General features: G+C 33.9%; 1 protein-coding gene across 4 annotated transcripts in view; it reads left to right on the top strand.

Annotated features, from left to right (window-relative positions):
• Positions 1 to 683: 683 nt before the first annotated feature.
• The window catches only part of LOC128861012 (brain-specific angiogenesis inhibitor 1-associated protein 2), a 130,458-nt gene continuing 108,889 nt past the window's right edge, over positions 684 to 22,252 (top strand). For 3 of the 4 annotated variants that reach the window (XM_054098870.1, XM_054098868.1, XM_054098869.1), the window contains exon 1: positions 684 to 1,335. The gene's annotated coding sequence lies outside the window, so the exon portion shown is untranslated. The remainder of the gene's footprint in view (positions 1,336 to 22,252) is intronic. The other variant, XM_054098871.1, reaches the window with a different exon arrangement.

The raw sequence follows: 22,252 nt of genomic DNA, 5'->3' as shown, positions 1-22,252 counted from the left end.
GAAGAGGTGAACAAGTTAATTAACGTTCACAAGGATCTAATTTGTGAAAATTTTAGTGACCTTCACGTCAAGAAGATGCATATATCTGTATGTATTCATGTATTTATGTATTCAAATAGTGGTACTTTTGTGGTTGTATGAAGTTATTGTCAAATTCTCGTGTGTTAATGACATTACTGAGGCAACATTTTATTAGACGTTAATTGAAAAAGCTGTTAAAAGCTAAAGAAGTGTTAATTGTAACACAAAAAAAGAAGTTAGGCAATCAAATGAATGAATGACTGAAGAATGCATTGTTTAAAAGTTGCTTTAAGAAGAGAACAGACGTCTGTATTCTGGATCAGCGATTTCCAGTTACTTGTTTGTTCGCAATTTTTCTGCTCTTACATGAGTCAACCCCACTTGTATTGCCTCCTTCTTGAGATGTCAAGTCCAATTTATATTTATTTTTTCGCTTAAGTAAAAATTCAGCCTATTTTTAGTTCCATAAAGCCGTCTTTGTGATGGCTTACAACCGCAAGTATGCACCTGAGTATATTTTTTACTCGTTCCACTTTGTTATTGATTCAATATGTGTTATTGTTTTTCACATGTGGTTATACGTAGGTATGTATGTGTGTATATGTAAATGCAGAAATGTGAGCAACCAACTGTCTGACTTTTTTTGACTGCGCTCCAGCTTTGAGAGACGACCACAACAAAAGAGTCAAAGAAGCAAACTTAAGAAGTAAACCTGAGAGCTTTCAAACACACACACACACAGAGACATTTACTCATGCGACAAACCCAGCAGTTAAGGCTGTAAAATATACAAATGCAACTCATTGTTGCCCTCACACTACTGCTTTGAGTATTGTTTGCGCTACACGTGAGATTGATCGAGTTTTCTGTGAGCATGAAAGCCTCAACCGCTAACTACATATACATACAACTGCTGCCATCAGGTGTTGATATGTTCTCCTTATTTTGTTTTTTTTCTTTTATTCAATAAGGCTATAGCTAAGTTAAATTGTGTGCGTGCTGCTGGCCCACCTTCAAGTGGTGTTTGTGATCTCACCGGCGCGCTGCTAGCCCGTCTACCGACGAGCGTGTTGACCAAGTCACAGTTGAGTTTCGAACTTGGCAGCGTGCGGTTGTGCCTTTTACTTTGCTTGTATATTATCGTTGCGAGTATTCAAATAATACATACAACAACACAGAGTGTTTTTTTTTCGGGTCAAAGCAGAAGAGAAGACGAAGTGTCGAGTCTTGTTTGTTTTTTTCTCAATCTTTGCATTCACACAAAACTTAACAAAAACTTGCAGTGGGAAAAAGAAGAAAATAAAAGTCTTAGAAGTAAATATTTACGTTTTCTTTTAATATTTTTTTTTATTATTTTGCTATATTCTGTAAAAGTGTGTTAACCATAAAAATTTATTAAAAAAAAAAAAAAAAAATTTATAAAAAACCAAAATATTATAAACAGTTGTGTAAAGTGCAATCAACAATAACAACAAACGGAACATTTATATTTGTTTTTGTGTGCTCATCTGTTTAATTTTCTTTGTGTATGTGCATGTGCATAGTAGAACCTCTAGACATCGACGATGAGTGCCACAAAACGCTCGAAAGCCTGCGCCCCGCTTCTGGCTTAACTTGAAGCGCTTCAGACGTTTGCGGTTTCAATTTCAATAACAGCCAGTTGGAGGGATTTTGCAGTATTATTTTATTATTTTTTGCACACCTACACGATACTTTCAGCGAAGCGTGTAGTTTTAGTGCATGAAAAGGAAAAATATTATAACTTTTTACTATGAAAACTTGGAATAACAAAATAAATACAGAAAATGTAGGATTGGAAACTTAATAAATATATTTGTGGGTACATAAATATTTACACACATGAAAAAATGGAATACTGTTTTTTTAAATGGATTGGAAATAAATAAAAAAAAATAATTAAATAAAACTGGAAAAAAAAAACTTAAAAAAGTCAAAATCAAATTAAAAAAAAACGATGGATAAACAAAAAATAAAGAAATAATAAATAAATAAAAATTTAAGCAAAAAACTAAAACAAAAAAATGAAAAGCAACTACTAAAAAAAAAAACCAAAAGATAAAAAATGGAATGGAAAATAAAGGATAATATTGTCTGGTATATAAAAATAAAAAAGACGAATAATAAATAAATACATAATTAAAAATATATAAATAAAACAATAAAAAATAAATCATTAATTAAATAAACAAAAAATAAATAAAGAAATAAAGAGTTGAAAAAAAATTAACTGTAAAAGCTGTGTAATAATAAATAAAATAATTTTTTATGAACAATTTGGTATTGAAGTTAGATAAATATAGGAAAGCAATAAATAAATTACTTAGGCATAAATAAAAAAATAAATAAATAAGTGAATAAAAAAAATACAATAAAAAATTAAAAAAATATTAATAAATAAATAAAAAAAAACTAAAAAAATAAATCGATAAATAAATACATAAATAAATAAAAAGTGAGAAAAGTGATTAAATACATAAAAAAAAATAAATAAAAATAAGAATAAAAAAATAATTCCATAAATAAATAATAAATAAGTAAAGATATGAATAAATAAATGAATTAATAAAATAGAAAATATAAAAATTAATAAAAAATAATAGTAATAATATAATATATATATAATAATAATTAATATAATATATAATAATAAATAATAAAAATAATAATAAATAAATACATAAATAAATAAAAAAACTAGACAAATTAATTGGTAAATAAATAAAAAACCACTAATAAAAAACATAAGAAAAATGATTAAATACATAAAAAATTAAAAAAACCAACAAATAAATAAAAATAAAAATAAAAAATAATAATTCCATAAATAAGAAATAAATAAATACATGAATAAATAAATAAAAAATAAGAAAATTGATTTAATACATTAAAAATAAACAAAAAATAAATAAACAAACGAATAAATAAATACATAAATAAATAAATAAAAACTAAGAAAATTGATTTAATACATTAAAAATAAACAAAAAATAAATAAATAATCGAATAAATAAATACATAAATAAATAAAAAATTAATAAAGTAAAAAATAAATAATTAAATAAATACCATAATAAAAATTACATAAAAAAAATTATCTTATTTTTATTTGTAGGGGATATATAAAATATAACCCTAAATTAATGAGCACACTGGCTACTAGGGCCTTCGGTGCTACTATTAAAATTAATTAAACGCTCAACTATTAGGCGGAAATATTTCCATAAAAACTAGAAAAATCTATTCAAAATAATAAATAATAAAAAAAAAATCAATTAAAAATAATAAAATACCAAAAATAAAGAAAATCAATTAAAAATAATAAATAATAAAAACAAAAATCAGGAAAGTCAATTAAAAATAATAAATATTAAAACACATCAACAATAATATCCAACTATTCTTAAAGCTCATCTCGGCTCAAGTGCTGCTGCCAGGCAATTTCAATAAAAAGTGAGTAAACATTATTTTTCAGTATGTTTATACTTAAGTAAAATAATTTTGGTTTACATTAATTTACAATTTATTGATTTTTAACTCTAAGCTTATTAAAGTTTTTTGAGGAAACTAAATTAAGTAAAGACTAATTTGCAAATCACTTAATATAATTAAAATTGTTGCACAGGGTTAAAATGGGGCTAATTGGATCTGAGTACTTCGGTGATTACCGGAAGTTATTATGGCTTATGAGATGAAAAATGCCTTTCTGTTTTCAACTTTTTAAATAGAATTTTTAGAAAAGTGCAAATTTCAAGTGGCTCAAAAATCGTCAAATTTTTGACAACTTATTTTTGTTGACCCCGAAAAGGGGTTTGTATACGAAAATTACTTCAAACCACTTTAGATAGCGAGTTCGAATTTTTTGGGATCGAAAAATGTTCTTTGAATTTTACGTTTCACCGTGGCATTTTGGGTTGTGTCACCTTTTTTTGTGTTTTTGTCAATTTCATAGTCTGGTTCATGTTCTAACCTTTGCTTAGTCTGCCCACCATTCAAAGGTATTTAAGACGATAACATCTGTTGAGATGGCTGATGAAGTGTTTGAAGGAAAACAAGTCGCACCGGTGTAAAGAATTGCACATTGGCGATGACAGTGCGGGTATAAAGCAGATAGTGACGCGATGAACAGAGTATTTAGTGTACGTGGGCTCTGCGGTAACAAAGGCTGAGGAGCTCAGGGCCTAAACTCTAACGACTCGGCAGTCACGCAATTTTTTTTTTGTTTTTCTGAATTAGTTTTCACTTACACACCGGCGCGTTTTTCGCCAGTTACCTATTATTCATCTATTACTTAACATTTCCTGTGGTCTTCGCGCTCATCAGCAGCACCAACGATTAATCCGATTTGCGTGCAATGAACCTCAATTTTGCAGATACAGAAACTAAAATTTTTTTGCGGTTTTTTTTTGCTTTTGTTTTGTGTAGTTACTTGCATTTGTACTTACATTTGTACATAAATGGTAAGGTGTGCTTTTACATAAATGAGGTTTGCATACATACATATTTAAGTATTTTTGTATGTGCATGAATGAGTAAATTGTGGTTTTCAGCAAATTTAATTTACACCCAAGTTGTAGTTTTTTGCTCGTAATTAATTTCGAAAATTGCTTTCACATGCACTGAGTTCTGAAAAAATCTCTTTTCGGCGAATCCACGCACCCCTCTTTTGTTTATCATTGAAACCCCTTTAAAACTTGTTTTGCTTGCAAGAAAACAAAATTAATTTATGTTATTTATTTAGGTCATTCGCTTCAAGTGCCAGTGATCTTGTCTGTGATCTTCTGAATTCGTGTTTGTTATTTCATTTATGAAAATTAATTTAGTACTGAATTTTAGCGTTTTTTATGCAATATAATTTTTATAGACGTAATATTTTGTCTCGCTAATTTAGTCTCAAGAAAAGCTTATCAAAATGCAATGTACCTCTAAACTGTTTTTTGTTTTTATTTTTTAATTATTTATGAGGGTAAATTCCCGTGACATGGCATGACATCATTATGATGTCATTTGGCAAAAGTAATTAGTTTTGTGTTCACGAATCGCTTAATGTTGTATAACTAATTATTTATCTTTTAAGGCGACTTCGTCAGCATTATAACTGGAAAATATTTTTGTAAGAAAAATGATTAAATTTTATTAAAATTAAAAAATTATTTACTAAAATAAAAGGAAATTTTCACATAAATAAAAAGTCTATCAAAAGTGACGCCTAGTTGTCAGTGGTGAATAATTCTTAGACGGTACCATTTTTATGTCATCTCGACGGTTCCAAACGAGCGGAGTTTTTTAGTGTTCCGACATATCATTGCTGTGACTGCAGCTTTGATGATGCATTCGGCATTTTAAACCTTCTCATCTCATTTAATTTTTTAATTAAAAAAAAAATTATTCAAAAAAAAAAGAAATTAAAAAATTTTTATTTAAAAAAAAGAAAAATTATAATTAAAAATTTTAAGTTTAAAAAATGAAAAATAAAAATTTTAATTTTAAAATTCTTAATTGTTTTTTTTTGTGGGTGAGGTTGTGTTCAAAATTCCTTCGCACTTACAGCGACCGTCGCCTACTGCGTTGAGTGGTGTGGCCACTAAAACAATCCCTCCTCTCCTTCTGGGGAGACATCTTTCCCGGTACTACCACCTGCCTTACTTCGGAGGGCCCAGAACAGCATTCATGAAGGACCAATTCTATTCAGCCACGTCTGAGTCCACCGTATTTGTAGCCAGTTTTCATGCTATAGGCATAGTTTAGAGATACATTGCGTTTTGATAAACTTTTCATGAGCAGCGAGACAAAATAATACTTCTTCTTGTGTCTCCGTCTGTGAGGCTTCGCTTTGTTGCACTGTGTCGAGGTCTATCTTTTTTTCCGTAATACTCAAACTGAAAAGGAGCTTTGGAAACCTTTCTATCAACAAAAAAAAAATGTTGCTTTCCTTTTTCTAACTTCATTCCGCTTATTGTTCCTTTTTTTTCGTGCTATGGAATAAACTGCTCGCAAAGCATACTATAAAAAAATTTGTATTTTATCTGGCGAAAAGTAAACAGTAATTTTGTTTAATAGCTGGATATATTATTTTTCTTAAAACTATGTTTTGAAAATTTAGTTATTTGAAAACTAAAATTTCTTTAAAAATTAAATTGATAAGAAAATTAAAAATTGTGTATGCAACACTATGAGTGATACAAAAATCTATAGTTTCACGTACATTTGAAATTTTTCATAGATAACAAAAACAAAGACGTTATTTTTCGAACAGAGTAATATATCAAAAATTTTCGTAATCAAACGAAATATTTTCGATACTTAAAGTTATATTTCACAGAAAACTGAAAAAATACGAGTTGGTTGGTTTTTGATTTTCCACCTTTGAGTGAACAAACACCCTACAGCTTCCTCACCAGTACCCACCTCAGCTCTGCTCTACTTTATCTCTTTTCATACTGATTTCCCCTATGCGACACATGCGCCCCTCATTTCTCTTACGAAATGTTAATTATCCTCTGTATGGTTGATTTTTTTCCCAAATTCCTAATTCTAACGATTTAATAGCAGAAATGAGACAGATGACGTATTTGTGTACTACTTCGCCATTTGCGGCCACTCACAATTAAGTACTCAAATAAATTACATGTGGTTCTAACAAAAGAAAGTGATCGACGATTAGAGAAGCCACATAGGCACACAACACGAACGGTTGCCATTTAATTATTTAATTAAATGCGGATAGAACCGTAACTTGCGGTAACTTCATATGTTAACTAAGCGCAAACTGATGATTTATGTTGGAAACTTAACAGCGGGAAGCGTTGGTAAAAGAAAAAAAATTAAGCAAAATAAAAATGAAAAATTTAAATGAGAGGCAATTTGACTTTTATGCGACTCATATGCGAAACTATTACTTGCTAACACGCCTTATAAATTATGAAAACTTTATTTATGAAGAACACTTCGTTTTTTGACGTTCTTTAAGTGACTTTAGCACGCCATGCGGGGCGCACAGTCCCGAGAGGTAGGCGTATGAGTACATAGTACATACAAACAACGCCAAAACGGCAAATGTTGTAGTTTAGAAGTATCCACCCTGACTGGTTTTCTAGAAGGTACTTGCTGTATAAATACATAGATATGTGCGGCATACTTCAGCTTATTTTGATTTCTTTAAATTGCACTCGCTCTTTCTAAGCAGAACTATTAAATGGAACACAAACCAAGCTAAGCCAAGCCAAGCCAGTTGCAGCACAAGCCAAGTATAAATACAGTATTTTAAGATGAAATTAGGAATGAAATGGAGACATCAGGAAACACGCACGCAGGAAACTGACTTTTTAACAGTTTTTTTTTAGATTTTTTATTTGGATTCGATTCATTTATTTTTCACAAAAATCTTTCAAAATTATTTACAATAGTTTTTACTTCATTTGAATGAAAAAATAGCAAATATATACTTTAAAAGACATCTGCTTTTTTAACAGTTATCATAAAAGGTATTTCAAAAGATGCGCCCAGATGCTGTTTTAAAATAAAACATGCAAAAACCTCGCAAAACTCTTTCAGGTTTCACTATTTTTATTTAAAATATGGGTCTTATGAATTATAAAGGATTTTAAATTGGAATAAAATAACGAAAATTCAAATTGATTGGCCAATCGTTATTAATTTTGTGTAGAACTATTTATTACATTTACGTTTTAAAGATAATCCCTTTCAAATGTTGGCCGCAGCCACGCCGTAATTCGGCCATCCATAAACACCAATTTTGAATAATTTGCTGGAGTACTTCGGTCGGTGTCTCGTGAAAAACTTTAGTAAAGTTGGCTTCCAATACCTCAATCGAAGCTGGTTTATCCAAAAAGCATTTAGACTTTACATACTCCACAAATATAAAATCAAAGGTGTGATATCACACGATCTTGGTGGTCACGGATACGATCCACTGGTTCAAGACGATAGGTAAATCGCTCACCGAAAGGATGTTGCAGTAAATCCATTGCTTCACGGCCTCGTCTTTGAAGAAATTAAGAAATATGGGCCGATGATTACTTTAGCCCATAGGCCGCACCAAATGGTTATTTTCAATGGATGTAAAGGCTGTTCTTGAATGGCTTCGGGTTGCTCTTCAGCCCAAATGCGGCAATTTTGCTAATTCTCGTAGCCTTGAGCCCAAAAATGGGTCTTATCGCTGAGCACCATAAGTTGGCCTGAGAGCTGAAAAAAATGATGTATCTACTTAGTTTGACAGTAATCACGCATGATTTGCCAAAAAACCCCTATTGAAAGAAGTACCTCCAATCTGAGCACCCTTTACATAGTTATAATACTAAAAACACAGTAAATCAATAATGAAAATATATTTACTGGTTTTTAAAATATTCCCCTTGGATGTGAATACACTGCTGTATTCGCTTGAACCAATTTTGAAAGCGCTTTTGCTACTCAGAAGTGGATACCTCCAAAACGAGTGGTTTAAAGGCCTCAACAGCATTTTCATGCGTTGGAAAACGTTCACTTCGTATTTTATTTTCGATGTTCGAGAGCGAAAAGAATTTATTAGATGCCAAATCGGGCCTGAGGGGCCGATGACGCATTAATTCGATCTTTTAAGTGCTCAAAAACTCTTTCTCTCTCTTGTGTGCGCCGATACGTGAGCGCTCGCATTGACTTGCTGCAGGATGACTCCTCTGCGGCGGTGGAGTTTCCTTAATTTCTGTGAGAATTTCTGGCATAAAAATGGCAGAGCACCACTCAGTATTGACTGGTTTAAGTTTCTGTCGTGGTTCAGTTGCGTCAAAACTATACTTTCCGAAAAAAGAGGCGACCATTTGCCTTGAGGTGCTTCTTCCGCGAACAACTTTTGTTGGATTAAGCATGAAACATTAAATGATATAAACAGATTTTTCTAATAACGATCGCTCCTCGGCAGGCAATGGGAATTCTCCGATTGTATTTTTGCCAACTCCTCATAAAAAACACCTGTCGAAAGAGCTCAACCAAACACCCAATAAGGGATGTAGGCCAATTATACTTATGGGGTTAGGGGTAGTCAGAGGCCCGAAAAAATGATGATTTTCAATAATTTTTTTGCTAGTCATTTGCTTTATTTTACAAAAATAAAAAACACAGTATTAATACATCATGTTTATACTTGACTTTAGCAAAATTTCAACAAAAAAATTAATAATTGTAAAAGTTATCGCTCTTTGTGTGGAGCCCGTTTCTCCAGAAGTCCCTTGCGGTGATCATCACAAGTCCTTGGAGATTCATCTAAAATCAATCGGACAAGAGAAATTATTTTTTTTATAGATAATCTTGTACCTGATCGAAGTTTTTGTTTTTAAAATTAACAGTATGGCGGCTTCAGGAAATATTTTTCAGATTTTCGAGAAAAACCGCCAATTAATTGTTAAAAAAAATTGAAATTTTTGAAAAATATTCTTCGATCAGGTACTAGTTTTTCATAATTTTCAAAAGCAGTATAAATTTTATTGAAATCTACCAAGCTGTTTTTAAGTTATCGTGATCACCAGTTACAAAAACATAGTTTTGAGAAAAAGGCATTTAAAGTTTTGCTATCTGCTCCGGAGCGCCCGAGCGCCCTTTGTTAATTGTTGAATAACTCGAAAAGTATTTGTCGGATTCACTTCAAATTGTCACAGAATATTTTTAAGATATTATACTTTAAGAAATTACAAAAAAAAGTTGCATATTCTGACTACCCGTAACCCCTTATATGTATATACTTATAAATAATCACAGTGCGGACCATTATTTTTGTGATATTTGAAGAACCTAAATCTTATTTAAAATCAATATTTAAATTGAAAATATATATTATATTTTTCTAATCACAATGCGGATCATGGCTTGAAGTACCCAAATCTTACATATTCTAATTAATCTTTGGGTATTACTCACCAGTGCATATATCAAGCATATAGCTAAGCGGTATTTGTATTTCGTTCTCTCATTAGTTATGCTTATAGTTTTAATAAATTCAGTTCTTGTAGTGATTTGCATAAATCGCTCATTAAAGGTAGGTAGGAACGTTTAAAATATATGGATTAAAAAAACCTTCAATTAAAATGCACGAATGTTGTAAAAGGTATTTATCTCAAGTGAAAAATTATTTGTATGTATGCATATCTAAATATGTAATCTATTCTCTCAATTGAAAGCCACCAAATTGAAAGTGAACCACTGCATCGGTACTGAGTCACAGCTATTCGATTGTAATAGACAGTAAGTGACACCCCAAGCGAAAGGTTAGAGAACAAGTATTTTACATGTAAAAGTATGTGTCTGTATGTATGTTTGTCCAAAGAGATCAAAAACAATAGCAGCAACAACAATAAAGTATGTAAAAAGATCTAGAAACTACGACAATAACGAAACGAAACACGAGTTTAAACAAACAACACACCACACAAGCAAATCTAAGACAAATCATTGTGCCATCAAATGCAATCGAAACAAACCACCAGTTAGACGGTCGAGCAGTCGATCACTGCAACAGGCAATCGGTTGGTTAGTTGGTTGTTCATTATGGTGTTGGAATTTTTATGTCACCGAACCTGTTCTGTAGCAGCAATGCTAGATATGTGTTGCTGTAAGACTGGTCACATTTAATTCTAACATTTGTTGAAGCATTAGATGCTGCTACTGCCGGGCGCGTAAGTGGATGGCAGTGGCGGAGGAGTTTAAAAGTTAGGTGCTGCTACAGGTGCAACGAGCGTGCGCACTTGGCAAGGTAGTTGAATGTTTATAGGAATATATATATGAATAGGTATTTGTATACACATACATACATACATATATGCGCTGTTTGGTAACACTCTCGCTCGCGCTTCGATGCCCTGCGGCGTTTGTTATGGCCAGCGTTTAAAATGGAGATGTAGAATTGATGAAATTAATTAAAAATGCATCAGCGCATAATCGGTTAAAATGTACATACAAGTGCATATGAGGAATATTTAAATACATTTATAATATGCGCTTCTATATGCACCTATACACATACAATTAGCTATGAATGCACCTACTTAAAGCAGGCAGGTGGTACTCGTATTTGAAAAGCTAAGCAAAGCAAGATTTTCTTTCAAATAGGGTAGGGTATAATTTTTATGAAATGACAACAACTACCTGTATATTTTACAACAACAATGATTTTGTACGCATAAGACACGTTTGCGTAGTATGTGTGTGTGACACCGCACGTACGCTCGTAAATGTGGCAACTATGGCTGCAGTTTGTGACTTGTTGAACTGTGTGCAATTTTTATTGAATTGGCAACACATTTTCTATACGTAATAAATAAAACATGAAATAGGTGCATGAAAAGCGCAATATTTTTAACAGCGTTAGGTAGATAGTGAAATTATTTAGTCGTAAAATGAGAAACTAAAAAAATGTTGAAGAGAAAAGTGATACACTTTTTTTTTCTTAGATGTGCTGTCTCGATCTTTTCTCTAGAAAAAAAAAATTTATTGGCATTAGTAAGGAGAAATTAGTTTTAACGCAGTGCGTAAATAATAATCATTTATTTGGTGGTACTACTCGAAGTTATTGATAAATTTTAAGCACCTTTTTAAGAAGTTGTTGGTGGAAAAATCCTATATTTGCTTGAAAACATCTTCTTGAAGTCAGCTTGTTGGTCTAAAGCACAGCAAAATTTGACTGACTGTTTGTGACGTTTTACATTCTGTCAAAAAAGTATCAGGAATTCTTCAATAAAACGCAAAAAATTGTTTAATCATCAACATTTATTTTGTCGTCTTCAAATTAGGCTGCATTCAAAGCAATACACATACATATGCCAACGATTAGTCCAGCCATCAAAGCACCTTTTAAACGCCTTTGAAGAGACATTCTCCAGTTCCTTCAGCGAATTCTCCTTAATGACCTCTATCGACTCAAATTGGCGTCCGCAGAGTGGCAATTTAATTTTTGGGAAAGGAGGACGTCACAGGGGCTACATCCGGTGAATACGGTGGGTTCTCGATGATATTTGTCGAGTTTTTGGTCGAAGAAGTGTTCACAATATGAGCCTTGTGGTGCATGATCCATAAGTTTTCTTTCCATAAATTTGGCCGTTTCCTACGCACATTCTCTCTCGAACGTCGCATAGCTTCCAAATAATATTCTTTATTTATCGTAGAACCATTTGGAGTAAATTCTGAGTGCACACCACTGTGGTAATAAAAGAAAAAGAGTAGTATGACTTTCATTTTTGACCGGCTTTCACGTGGTTTTTTGGGTTTCGGCTCATGTGGATAGCGCCATTCAGCCGCCTGTTGACTGGTTTGCATGTCAAACTCATATACCCACGTCTCATCATCTGTTATGATGCGCTAGACAAACGTTGGGTCCGAATTTACTTGCTATGTCTTCAGCCACCTTCTTCAGATGAATTTTTTGAAAGAAATTTAACACTCCTCGCACCAGTCAAGCAGCCACGCGTCTTATGCCCAATTGATGGTGTGAAACATTCCGAATTGATTCGTGAGACTCTCTAAGGTCACAAGCTACCTCCCCCAAACTTATATGATGGTTTTCCAGCACCATTTCCTTGATTTTGTCGACGTTTTCCTCCATTGTGGACGTTGATAGGCGACCAGATCCAGGCAAATCTTCCACGGCTTCTCGGTTTCTGGGCCCTCTGCAAAAGCCTTATACCACTCGTAGACCCATGTTTTGGATGAAGCATACTCGCCATAATCTTTCTGCAACATTTTCAACTAAGTGGATTTGTGGGCAGTTAGTTCTCCTTTTCGGAAAGGTTACATATAAAGACTTATTTTTCCATATGATTGCCGTGCTAGGCTATTTGGGTGCTAATAGGGTGACTAATTTTGCGCCACCTTACCATATTTCTGTTCATTATTGCTTTAATTTCGTCAATTACTTTTCTTTTTTAAATTATTATTCGCACTTTCGCATTTATATTTTCTTATTTTAATTTTATTTCCCGGTTATTCGTTTTTTCCCTCAATTTTGACTTTTACTTTTAATTAAAGCTTTAATCTTAATGGAAAGTGGTTTGTTAATTTTTTCTGTTATATTATTTTGAATTTACCGACAATGCACAAGCGATTGCTTGTGCTAAGATCGAAAACGAAATTTTTTAGCGAAAATAATAATTTATGCCAATTTTATGCTGCAGTACTGATTCTACAAGCCATTGTTGCTCTAATGTTAGTTGGAGCTGTTGCTTTTGCCATCAGATGTAGTAACAATGCAATGGCGCTTGTGCTACGTTTTACAACAATAACAACGATGTTGCACCCATAGCTATTTATGGTTATTTATGTTGCACCAGATTACTTTGTTTGCATTTCTTTTTATTTGTTTATTCGTTGTTGCTGTTTAATCTAAATCGTACTCTTATTATTGCTTTTGCGCTTGCAAATTACGGAAGGCGGCAACGTGCAGGGGAAAGAGCAAGGGAGATAATGCAAAAATTCAGTTACGGCTACAATTAAATTTGAGCTTTTGCAATTTACAGTGTTGTATTTATGTACACATGTATTGGTGTACTTATATATATGTAAATAAAAATAAATGAGACGTAAATTCTTTGCTAAATGCGCGGTCGAGCTCGAATGAACTTCAGTTTGCGTCTGCAACTTAAAATTGCCCTACAATGAAAGGGTCCTGGAATGAGAAGCTCTGCAAAAGCCTAACCATATTGGACTGATGCGAGTATTACTCAATCACTTTGTCTATTATTTAAAATTTTATATCCACTGTGGGAACTCGGTACCTGGTACCGCATGATACCACTCGTTTACTGCGCCCCCACTTCGCATGTAATGTACGAGTATTGTAATTGGATTAGTTCAAATTGTAGACTTAGGCTGTATTAAGGGCAGCTATTGGAACTATTTGAGAGTGGATTAAGCGTCACTTCTTCCTTGCATGGGAAGAATAAGTCAAATCACAAGAAAAGTAGTGCATTATGCGGAAGTAGATTAGATAAAAATTCGCTCATGCAAAAACTGCTACCTGCTACCTTACCTATACTCAAATATGTAATAATAAAGAAATTTATTTAAATTGGTTACATTTGAAATCACTAAGCGATAGGTTCCGAGCCGCTCAATTTATAGTACAAGGTGGCGCAATATTAATCATACAATTAGGTTTTTAAATAACTTTTTTACTAAATAAAAAAATGGTTTTGAGTAATGGAAATATTTTATAATACAAAGTGGCACAAAATTAATCATTCAATTTTGTTTTTAAATAACTTTTTTATTAAATAAAAGAAATTATTTTGAGTGATGGAAATCTTTTATAATACAAGGTGGCGCAAAAGAAATCATTCAATTTTGTGTTTAAATAACTTTTTACTGAAGAAAAAAAAATATTTTGTGTAATGGAAATCTTTTATAATACAAGGTGGCGCAAAATTAATCATTCAAGTTTGTTTTTGAATAACTTTTTTATTAAAAAAAAGAAATTATTTTGAGTGATGGAAATCTTTTATAATACAAGGTGGCGCAACTTTTTTTCCTTTTTCACTCCTCTCGGGAGCATAGGGCCTCGGCAAGACTCAGTCTTGCGTCGGTTTCGTTAATCTATTCTGATTTCTGACAGGGTAGGTGATTTTGAGTGATGGATATCTTTTATAATATAAGGTGGCGCAAAATTAATCGTCCAAATTTTTTTTAAATAACTTCTTTTCAAATAAAAGAAATTATTTTGAGTGATGGAAATCTTTACTTCGACCTTTACGTTCTCCATTGCTTGTCTGTTTGTATACTGCAGCTCACTAATTCCCAAGTGTCAAATATAAAAGTAGATTATGACAATAGATTTCGATTTCGAACTCCACTTAGTGAAATAATTTTGGGCAAATAACATCAAATATGTTGGAAAATTCGATCGATGGGATAAGTCTCAGATGGTGTTCGACCATATTCCGAATAATTAATGGAAACTTTTATGCTTTCAGATAAAAGAGAAATCTAGGCAAAAGATTCGGCGGGGTTTTCTTATAGTACTTTGAAATAGAAACTAGCCGGTGATCTATATAAATATTATCAATTCCAAGAAAAACTTAAGGGCGCTTAAGATATTTAAACTTTTTAATACGTACAAGAAATTTTTTAAATAAGTCGAAAAAATTGTGTTTAAATTTCAAGCCGATCGGAGTAAAATTGTCGCAGTTATGAATATTTGAGCATTTCTTACTGCAGACCAGTTTTCTAAGCCAGCGTGACTTTAAAACATTCTTCTGAAAGTAGTTATTTTTGAAGAGTGTATGTACTATAATTCAAAATCCACTAGGCTAATCTCTCTTCTTTAGATAACTCGTCAGATATCCCTTGGAGTTTTTTTTAATTTTTTTTAATATTACTAATCTTAACTTTTTTTAATATAATTAATCTTAATCTGATAACTAATCAGATATCCCTTGGAGTTTTAAAACTTTTTTTTTTTAGTGTTATTAATCTTACACTTGGAAATTATTCGGTTTGGTTTTGCGAAAATCGGTCTTTTGGCTTCCAAGGCCTCCGAAAAGTTTAAAATAGAAACAACCCGCTTCGAGGAACATCTCCGTTAATAAAGAAATGTTTACTTTTTTTATTCAGATGGTTCACCTCCAAATAATTTTTTTTAAAGCGAGGCGAAGAAATGTGAAAGTTCTAAGCAGCAGCCATGAGTTTAGCCGCTTATATGGAAAGAAAGAAATAATAGCTCTCAAATCTCAAGTAAACCATCATCAGGTGAAGTTTTGTTAGGTTTTTAAATTCTTAATTGCTCTATTCAGGGCGCCACACCTTACACCGATTCAGTGGCTGTGTTCTTTAGTGGCCATATGCACCGTACACTGACGCTTGATGCCGAAACTGTTGCAGTTTTGCTCGCTAAATATTACTTTGCATTAAAAATATGCAAAAACGAGTTTGCGATTCGCAGCTAAACATACATACATACATAGAAATGTGAACATGCGCCCAGCTCCGAATAACAGAGTTGTGTTATTAGATAGCGAAAACTTATTACATACCAGCTACAGCACAGTTCGCTGGGAGCTGAAATAGTTGTTTGCTACTGCTTTCCGACATTTGCTGTTTGTTGTTGTTGCAAATCAATGTGCGCATAAATAACAGCAACCGCAAAAACGGCAACAACAACGACCGTAACCAAGACCGAATCACAATTATCTGCAGCCAAAGAGAATAAAGCTTGCATTCGATTGGTACTAAATTGCACGATTTGAAATCGAAAGTCCCGTCTATCGACTAACTGTGGGCCCATAGCAATTTATGAACACACACACACACGCGATTATTGTGTGTATGTATGCATATTGGTGGTTGCTGAAAATTATAATTTTTTTTGCTTTACTTGGCAGTGACTCCATTGATCGCTTGTCAGATTATTGCCTGCGCTGCATTTTAATTGATCTCGAGAATTCGTTCAAGCGAAGGAAAGAAATTTATGTACAATTTTTATTAGACTACTTCCAATAATTTCTGCAATGCTTTTAGGTTTTTTTTTACATTTTTATATCTGGTTTTTGTTGTAGTTTTATTATTACTATTTGCAATTACACTTGCCACCGTAAATAATTCATTTTTTGATTATGAAACACTTTGACAAGGCGCAAAATGATCTGGAATTGATTTTTAATGTGATACAGACTTGGTTTTTATGGTTGTAGGTAGCCTGTTTGATTCCTTTTACATTTTTGCAATTTATGATTTCGTTTTTTTATTTGTAGTTATTTATGTAATTGAATTTCAAATCGTATATTTTTGCTAGCGTAAAGTATAGGGTGTTGAAAATAACGCTATGCGAGTTTAGGGGAAAAGAAATCCATTGTTTTCTTTGTAGATGGCTTTAGTGATCGATATCGATGAAGCAATGAAAAGTTTATGCTGACATTTAACACTAAAGAATTCCTTTCATAAAAATATTTAATGCTTAATTACTTCACACACTGGCTTAAAACTTTGGAAGTCCGCCCTATTTTACTATATGAAACACTTGTGTGGTAGCCATCAACTCAAAAGGCAAGTTATATGCAACTGCTGAGCAAAGTCCAAAGAACTGCAGTTTTAAGCACCTCCAGCGCTATAAGGACAACCCCTAATAAAGTGCTCGAGGTGCTAGTCAACTTACCTGCTCTAAATCTGGTAGGAAAACACGTGGCCTCCGCTTCAGCGTTTTGACTGAACAGTATGGCGCTATGGAAGACCTGGTGGCGGCACGGCCACGTATCTATACTACGTACTATGAGTAGTTATTACCAAAAAATCGACTCCTCTTTCCCGAAACCTACGTTTAAGACTAACGTCCCGTCAAGAAGAGAGTGGCAAATTCAAAGACCACGAAGAAGAGGGGAAATAAACTTCTACACGGATGGAAAATAAAGAATTCAAATTCAATAGAATTAGGATTAGAATTATCTTATTATGGGCCTACTGTAGCGTATATAAAGCCATAAGGGAGGTAACAAGAACTACGACAAATACCTTCTCGGACAGCCAGGCGGCCATCAAATCAATGGAGGCAGTCATACTAAGATCAAAGGTTGCTCAGGAATGCCAGACAGCTCTAAATGATATTAGCACTGTCTTCAAGGTCAGCCTCATATGGGTTCTGGGACATAGAGATATTAAAGCAAATTGCAAGGCCGATGACCTAGCTAGAAAAGGTACTAATTTTCCACTTCTTTAAAAGAGAGGCAACATTGGAGTCCCTATGACAACTTGCACATTAAGGATAAAAAATGATATTCTTCAAGAGGCCAATAGCTCATGGAGAGAAGAAAATACATGTGTTACAACCGGAGCGCCGAGCGCCATTTGTTAATTGTTGAATAACTCGAAAAGTATTTGTCGGATTCACTTTAAATTTTCACACAATATTTTCAAGATATTATACTTTAAGAAAATGTAAAAAAATCCAATTTTCTGAAAATTTTGACTGCTCCTAACCCCTTAACCTCTCAAGAGGTCGTGGCTTGTGTCACCGGTCATTGGCTGTTAGGTAGGCACGCTTCTAGGCCAGGAATATTTTCGCATGAATACTGCAGAAGTTGTAGAGACGACGAAGAGGAAGCGGCAGTAGAACTCTTCCTTTGTAATTATCCAGCCTCAGCTAGGAGTAGAGCAAGATTGTAGGGAAAATATCATTTTGCCTCTCTTACTATCCGGTGTTGGGATAAAACCTAACCTACGCTTCATAAGAGAGTCTAATTGGCTTCATGAACACTAACAGTAAAGTTCCCGTGCTACACAGTGGTATCTCAACGGACCTACATGGTCTAAGTGTGTTTGGCTACTCTAATGATGAAAGTCTCACGAAGAATATTGTATAATGTCTGTCTATATTCTGTCCGATCAAGCATAGGGGACCAGTGGAACTTCCTCTGGTGGTTGGAAGAGTTTTGAGTTATGGAAGTTGAAAATCAAAGGTTAATGGTCACCACCCTGGGACACACCTTGCTTTTGTCTCCTCTGTTTTGAGCTGTGGCTAACAAACAAAACTCAAAATTCGGGTGGTGGCTCGAAAAATGGATCCCCAATGCAAATCTATTCAATGGATTTAACCGAAGGCCGATAAATATTGCCGAAAAAACCTAACCTAACCTAACCTAATGATTTAATGAAGATTTAATGAAAAAAAAAATCTTGATGAAAGCTTTTCATGTCTCCTCGTGTGATGACTGCTATTACACGAAATTATTTTATCATAACTTTGATTTTTAATATTTCCAGTAGATATCGATATCTGCAGTTCCTACTTCCGTTGTGTTGCGCACAAAACATGTTAGTCCAGGCGTTTGCAAACATAAATAGCATACTTTGCAAGATAATGGAATCAGCTACCATAGCCATTGAAGTATTACCAGTGAAATAACTGTCGCCACAAGTCATTTGTCGTTACGTATACGCCATCGACGGGGCCATTTAAAATTTGTAACAAAAAACATTCATGCAATTCAACTTAACGAATTACCAAACCATTTTCCGGCATTTCAGAGTTGCTGTTAAGTGGCTTTGTGATTAATAAAAACAACAAAAATGCTTACATGCGCACACAATGTCCACAAAGCGCTGACCGGCATTAAACATTTCCTAAGAAGCATCAAATTCAATGAAATTTAAGTACAAAAAAAAGTTAAAAAAAAGCACTTAAAAACGCACGCGGCAGCAATAAACGACCAACAGCAACAACAGTGTCTGCGTAAAAACCATCGAAACATACACACACATTTTCCAACAAGCCAAACAAAACCCGCTTTAGACGCATAAAAACTAGCAAAAGTGAAATGGAAAAACTGCATATCGATGTGCTAAAGAAAAATGAAATTGCCCACAAAAAAATCCAAAAAATATATAAATGATTGTCAACTGCATGCTGCAAGGTTCATAAACTTTCGTAAAATATGTGCGAGACGCGCGTCTGGACGCGCAAATTGCCACACAGCCGGCTCGTCAGACCTGTTATCCGCCGTCGCCGTAGCAAGCAAGTCGCAATTTAGTAGGAAGGAAGTGCACGTGGGCAATTATTATGAGGCAGTTAAAACATTGTAACAATAAACGAGGAAGAAGTAGAGGAACAAAATGCAAATGTAAACAAAATCTGGTTATTAAATATGCAAACCGAAATGTTGATTTTTGCATCCCAAAGCAGCAGCGTTACATTTTGTATGGGTGCTTAATTGCGCGCAGGCGCAAAACCACCTTAACGTCCAGCGTTCCACTCACTGGCGTACTTCCTGCTTGTACATGTAAATGCGCTGCTTGCAACTGCACTTAAATGGCGTTAAATGGCATATTTTTATGGCTGAAGACTACAAGCATGGCTCCGGGTGTAGGTGTGAATTTAGTGAAAACCTCGCATACACTTTTGACATGAAAGGCAGGTAAAGTTAGCAGCTTTTCAATGGATGCATTGTTAGAAGAGAAAGTTTACTTACTCATATTACTTAAATCTGTTTATAGCCGCTGGATAGATGCTTCTTATATGTGAGGTGAAGTCGATGGTAAGCGCTCTATCAATAACTTTTTGTGATATGGAAAAGGCTACCAGTAAAATTAGATTGAAAGTCAATGAGGAAAAAATGAAAATTGAAAAATTGAAAGTCAATGAAGAACAACCAACTCATTAGATTTTACTGCCGCTACCCTATACTTAAGAAGTGTAAAGTAAAGTTCCCCACGCGAAAGGAATCTGATTTGAATTCAGGAGTCAAAGAGAATAAAACTGTTACATTAACAGATCAACGGTGGTTTATATTAGAAAGACCTCGAAACTTCGCCTTTTCGGCTGGGGAATTGGAATAGTATCTTTCAAATAGAAGCTCTCGAGATAAGGGAAACGTGCAGGATAATTGGAAACCTGCCACAACAACTATCGGAAGTAAATTTTTTTTCAGATAGTCATGCAGCCATCTTAACTTTAAATATAGCTTATAACTAATTCAAAAATGGTCAGGCAATGCAAGGAAGAACTCAAAGTTTTAGCGCGCACGACAGACATCACTCTCATCTGGGTACCTCTCCATAGGAACATAGAAAGGAATGAGAAAGCTGATGAACTGACAAGACAGAGGGCATCTTATAACGAATACAAAGCGGTAGAAATAAGCTGTCCCCAAGGCGTCCGCAAAAGGGATATCTTCTCGGTATTTTAGATGCAGTTGAATAAGCGAGAGCAACCTCCTGCTTTCTTTAATGCATCTTGAATTGATGCGCGCTGAGGTCAGTGCCTTATCGCTGCTTGACCATCAACAAAAAAAGTAATGTTTGCAGAAGATAAGTTTATTAGTCTTTTCGTTTTTGTTGCTTTGTTGATAGCGTAGATCTCAGCTTGGAAGACGTAAGTTCAGACCAAGATCAAGATTGATGAACTGGAGGTTGACATGAGGAAACTCAACGTAAACAACTGGAACGAATAAACCAAAGGTTGGTTCAAATGGAGAGAGTTTGTTCAGCAGGCCAAAGCTCACACAGAGCTGTAGCGCCAAACGATAATGATGATGAATTAATCGTTGTCGCCAGATAGACTATTGTAATGCGGTTGTTGTTATAAGAGGTGACTGAATATAACTTCAAAGAAGAAAACACAAGTGTGAAAAATAACATTGATTTAAATAGAGAGTGCCGTTCCTATGCACTATTGATTATTTTCTTCTTATGAGCGCCATGAAATCATCTGGGCTATATCATTTTGAAGCACCAATTTTCGATATTTTTATAAATTTTTCTGATACAATAAATCATGTATTGTATTACCACCCTGCTCAACAGTAAGGCACATGAGCATACAAGAAAGGCTGAAAGAGGTTGGACAGGTATCCGGAATTCTGAGAGTTCAAATATAAGTATTTTTACCTCAAAGCAGACTGGAAACACGTTAGTATTCGTATTTTCAATGCAACCAAATTCATGTGACCAGAATGGGGCAAGATAAAATCGGTTAAGTTCCTCGCCTTAAGTAGAAGAGAAATATCCGTAAGCATTCAACTACTACAGGCCAAATTCTTGTCGGCAGGCAGGCAGATTAAATAGACTCAGGCCACAGAGATTTTTTCAGAAGCTGCTTTGGCAAAAAGGAGCCAGAAATTTTCAGGTATCTTCTGTGTAACTAAGCACATAAACATTCTTAGGTGCACTATTTGCAAGCGAATTAAGTGCAGTAGTAGAGTTAAAGGTACAACAGCTGCTCAGGTTCTTTGATTCTTTTTAATTTGAAGAGGCTTTCGGTCTCTGTCGCTGAGCAAGAGACCAGTCATATGCAGGTTTTCATTAGCTAACCTAATTTTTAGTAGTCAGTTCAATTTGTTCTATTTGTCTATTCTGCTGAACACCACTTTCATGAATTTCCGCTCATACGATAGCTCAATTTTCTTTATATTCGAAGATTCATGGAATCTCTTCACTCATCATTAATTACATTTAAAATAGTAGATCGATCTCGAAGTGTTCCATTGCTGACCTTATAGGAGAAAACGATGTTTGATTGGCATCAGCTATTACACCAATTAAGTCTTGTTCTAGAAGTATTTGGTCATGTAGGCCAAGAGACTTGCGCAAGATCTGCCGATTCCGATATGTTGCTAGTTCCAAAAATATCCAAACTAAAAATGAAAAATTTTTGTTCGAGACTAAACTCTATAGCCAAGATGATTATCTTAATATGGTTTTAACCAATTTTTTAATTTAGAAAAAAATTAGGCATCATTCGTTTCTAGTA

Source organism: Anastrepha ludens, chromosome 4 (assembly GCF_028408465.1).
Source record: "Anastrepha ludens isolate Willacy chromosome 4, idAnaLude1.1, whole genome shotgun sequence".
NCBI lineage: Eukaryota > Metazoa > Arthropoda > Insecta > Diptera > Tephritidae > Anastrepha > Anastrepha ludens.
Note: the sequence above shows the minus strand (reverse complement) of the source record. Positions and strands in the feature narration are given on the sequence as shown.